The sequence below is a fragment of the Bison bison genome, unplaced genomic scaffold, assembly GCF_000754665.1.
Source record: "Bison bison bison isolate TAMUID 2011002044 unplaced genomic scaffold, Bison_UMD1.0 scf7180017864373, whole genome shotgun sequence".
Lineage (NCBI taxonomy): Eukaryota > Metazoa > Chordata > Mammalia > Artiodactyla > Bovidae > Bison > Bison bison.
The window spans coordinates 4,286,345-4,291,372 of NW_011494945.1; positions in this window are offsets into that span (position 1 = coordinate 4,286,345).

A 5,028-nucleotide genomic window follows, 5' to 3' on the forward strand; every position below is an offset into this window, starting at 1 on the left:
TTCTCTGGAGTTCACCTAAACATCCACAAAGGTGTCTGTCTGGGGTTAGAGGGACTGCCCTCAGGGTAATAGACTTCCTACATCAAGCAAACCTCACAATATGGAAAGCTTTTCCAAGTTTGGGCTCAGATATCCTTTACCAGTGTCCCCGCCCCCCAGACCCTCATTTTGCGTTCTCTTCAACTCTGAAGGCCTCCAGCTGATATAATTTGCAGGCTAATAAAGGAGCGAGCGGGTGTTAAAGCACACCAGCCTCGCTGCCTGTCACCACAGGAAACTGTGCTCTTTCCAGACCCAAATTTATGTCCATCCTACATAAACTTCATACGGTGCCACACTGCTGTTAAAAGTGATTTACTCACAAGACGTTGGCTCGCAGGAGGCCAACCTTCGGGAGATTTGTGCTAACCCTGCTGGAGTCACATAAAGTCGCCAGCTGAGGGTCACAGTTCTCCTGAGGACCGCAGATGGCAGGGGTCTGGGGTGACGCTCCTCCAAGGCTGAGGTGGTGGAGGTTGGCTTTAAAGTCTGACAGCCATAAAACAGAAGAGGTGGCCCAAGTAAATCTCTGGTGGGTTTGGCAGATGGCAGAAAATCCATGTGCAATATCCTTCATTACCAATACACACTCAGAAAGAGTCTGTACATGTTGAAAGGAAAGAAATGAACGAGATATGTATATAGACGTATTTAACACACATCTGTTTAAATATAACAAGCAATGCATTTTTGAAATATTTGCAGTGGGGAACTAAATCTGTCCGTGTTGTTTGGTGACTAATAGAGAAGAGGGGAACCCAGAGCTGTAGGAGTCACCTAAAGTGGCAGAGGCTGAACTTTGGCAGGTAAGTGCCCCCTTCCTGCACCAGGACAAATTCTCCTGGGCACTGAGGTCAACCATGGGACTCCAGGTCAAGCCTTTCTGGGCCAACCACCAACTCCCAGAAGTGAGAAAAAAACGGCCCTGGTGTTCACCCTCAAGGAGCCTTCGCTCTGCTCAGTAAGGAAACCTAGCTGCCACGCTTTGGCCTCCACAGTGGTCCATGGAAAACTATCTGGGGACTCTGATATTCCACACTTCTGAGACACAGGATGGAAGGGAATGCACGATCCACCTTCCTGGTTCTAAAGAGCTCAAACAAAAGGAATGATCCCATCTCCCTTCTATTTAAGGTTGAGTCTGTCCTCGGGGTCTTAATTTACCCAGGGAAATTAAAACTAGCTGCAATAACAAAAACCTCAGAAGTCTCAGAAGCTTAACACAATTTAGTCCCATTCTAATCCAGTGTGGCTATCTCTCCTCTGAGCTGTGACTCAGGCTCTTTCCATCTTACGGAACCACCATCCCCGAGAGTGTCTCTGAAGCCTCTGCTGGCCCCTTGGCCTTCACCTAGCCATCAATGAAGGACAATGAGCTGACAGTCCAATGGGGCACGGTAGGGGCTAGGTCTGGAGTAGCCTTTATTACTTCTCACATTCCATCAACTAGAACACGTTGCATACTGTGGGGAAGGCCATCTCTGCATGTGCTTGAAAGAAGAAATAAAATATGTGGGAATCTAGCTGTTCTCTGCTTCATCCAGAAATGGAGGTGAATCTGAAGAGTTCAAGGCCTGACCGCATCCCTGGTCTACCCAGAAGCAGCATGTAATAATCCCACTCAATCCTGATATACATTTATGTCACCTACATAATGTGATTTCTGGACCATTAGAAAGCTCTCCTGGGAATTCCCTGGCAGTCCAGTAATTAGGACTCCGTGCTCTCACTGCCGTGGGCCCAAGTTCAATCCCTGGTCAGGGAACTAAGATCCCACAAGCAATATGGCCAAAATTTAAAAAAGAAAGAAAGAAAGCTCTCCTGCTCCAAAATACCTTCTCTAGATTGCCTATTCTGGAACTTTGCTGGTGGAGAATCATACCGCTGGGCTCAACATCGTCTTGATCTTTTCTTTCCTTTTTAGATTGTGTGCCAGTTATCAATTTATCACTTCCTCAGCTACATATTCATCCTTCATTGCCTGTGCTTCAAAAATGGACGGGTACCCTGTAGCTGTCCCCATAGTAAGTTTTGTCAATAGAGGATGCTGGACAGACACTGCAGGAGGAAGGGGACTTCTGCCCTGGCTCCCTTATGCTTGTTCAGCAGATTCCTGCAGCTTACCAGGCTCCCAGAGCACCAGCAGCTTCACCAGTGCCCAGCTCTTGCAGTGCACGGTGGCCAGTAGCTTCCTTGGCACTTCCCTCACGTCCAGTGCTTTTATAGCAGGGTACCTCTAGTGAGATATCGGCCTGTGATCAGCTTTTCCTGCACCCTAGGAAGCCAATTTCCAGTAAGTTCCGCTGGTGCAGCATCCCAGAGTCTTCTCTGCCCTCCAGGGAGCCACATCTGTGCCCTCCTCCAAAGGATCTGATCTCAGCCCTGGGGGCCTCTCCATCAAGAACTCTATCTCATTCCTATGGGTTGTTGTTCCTCATCTGCCATCCCTAAATTCTTTAGAGTTCCCTTTACTTCTTAGTACTTTAATCTCCTGTTATAGTTAATCATCTTTATATTATACTTTCTCTATCCAAATTACTGTATAGATTCTCCCTTTTGACTGGATCCAGAGTGATAGGAGTTGCAGATGTCCTTGGGTCAAATTCACAAGAAGTCAATGACATTTTAGTGTAAAATAGCTTATTTTGTTTTTCTAGCATCTAGAGAGTGGTCGGTGTCTTGGAGCTGAGAGAAAGGACAATAAGAAGAAGGACCCAGAGCGGATATTGGAAAAATCCTAGTGACAGACTTTGCCTGTTTCAGTTTTGCCATGGGCTGGCTATAGCTGTTAAGTATTAATCTTCATTTCAGTGCAAAACATCTTTGGTTCCCAGGGTCAGCCTAACCGCACCAGAAAGAAAATGAAAGCACTAGTTTTTCTGGTGAGGCAGCAGCTATTGCACTTTGAGAAGCTCCGTGCATTTCCCCCCTTTGTTGTTTTATTTCTTAATCACACGTAAAAGTGTGTCACCATATAAAGCGAAAAGAGAGCAGCTCTGGACATTTTGTTTCATTGAACAGAGCCAGGCTACTCCCTAGATGTACATTAACTTTTTCAGACAGGACATTATCACCTTCAGGCTGCAAGGAAAATGTGAATCAAAACCATGAAGATTGTCAGACAATGAAATGGCTCAGTTAAGGAGAGGCTGGCATTTCTCTGGGGATTGTTAAAGCTAGGATGGCAGTTCGTGTCTTTAGGATGGTACAAGTGTGGTTTTGATTAAAAGTGGGAGTAGAAACAACAACCAAGCTCCTGTCCAACTTAAGAAAATCTTGTTTATTAAAAGTAATATACCTACACAATTTAAAAAACACATGATAGGACGTATTTAGAAAATCAACTGTCTTCTCTCTTACCTTCTCCCACCATCCACTGATTCCTGCTCCTCAATTCTCTTCATGTTGTGGGTTATATCTATTTCATTTCCCTTCTTTATCACTCTAATGGGTTCTTAAAAGGGAGCAAATAGAAACACATGGGTACGGCCTGCCATCTTGAAAAATAAGCCTTCCTTTCAACTTTGACCAGTTTTTTCTTAGGGAAAAACTTAAGAAACAGAATCTCGTGCTCTGAAAATTCTCTGCTTACCAATCAAAATGCATATATATGTGTATCATTTAAGCCTGTAATGGAAACATACTTCTTCCATCTAGTCTCATCTTTTTGACCACCTAGATATTTCTCTGTTCTATTGGCCACTTGAGTTCAGAATCCAAAGCTTTTTGACCTCATCTATCTGGTGCTCTTCGGACAAGCATTACCTTGAACATCTACACTTGAATTAAAAATTTCCACGTGAAGTCAGCCGTAATATTATTATCAGGATAAAAACAGCAATGTTGCAAATAGTGGATACAGAACTATGGCCTGTAAAGGGAGACACGGGAGCTAGAATGAAAATGGCTGACGTGTTGGACCCTCCCACCATGTCCTTCCCCCTCTCCCGAGGGTGGGTGTCCCCCTCAAATCACTCTCTTCTCCACTGGGGCCTCCTGCTGTATACCCACCATCTCTGCCCTTTCTGACAAAAAGGTAGAGGGCTGGGCAGTACATAAGAAAAGAGAAATTAGGCTAAATTGATCTTTATCCAACCTACTGCTAGTGAATCCATCTATACCTCACATTTCCCAATTCAACTTCTCAACTGTCACGAGCACCACAGAAGGGCCTGCCCGACAGGCTCAGATAAGCTAAAACCATGTTTTAATCAGTCAGGAGCACTGTGTGTAAGCTCCTTTATGCTCATGGCCATTAGTCCATCATCTTTGTTTACTGACAGTTGTTTTAAAGACAGCTAAGTGAAGCTTCCCATGTGTTGTGGTGGTAAAGAATCCGCCTGCCAATCCAGGAGACAAAAGAGACACGGGTTCGATCCCTGGATCAGGAAGACCCGCTAGAGAAGAAAATGGCAACTCACTCCAGTATTCTTGCCTGGAGAATCCCATGGACAGAGGAGCCTGGCAGGCTACAGTCCATGCGATCACAAAGAGTCAGACACGGAGGAGCACACACACAAATATCCAAGTAGATAACACTGGTGGAATGCACCTTTATCTAGGTTGGTGTGAGTGCCAGGGAAAGAGCTGAGATATCTGTTTTGCAAAAAGAAAAAAAAAAAGAAAAAAAAGCCATCAAAGCTCCTTAGCACATAATACATTTCAGCAATCAGAGCCAGCATCCAAAAGCATAATAAAGAACGGCGAGTGAAAAATGCTTCTAATCGTCATATTTTAAATGCCTTATTTCCTGCCAATCTTATATCTGTTTCCAGAGAAGCGAAAGTTGCCCACTCTGCCAGCGCCTTTGTCAGCTGCCAGCTGTTACTTCCCCAGGAAGGGGGTCAGAAGGCTGCTAGTAGCTAATAGCCAGCCAGAAGCTGCAAGGAAGAACTGTCCCTCGTGGGGTTTAGCTGCTGGCTGATTGTCAGCTGAGAGCTACAAGTTCTGGTTTGATAAAAACCAGCTATAGATTTCAAACCTTCTTTT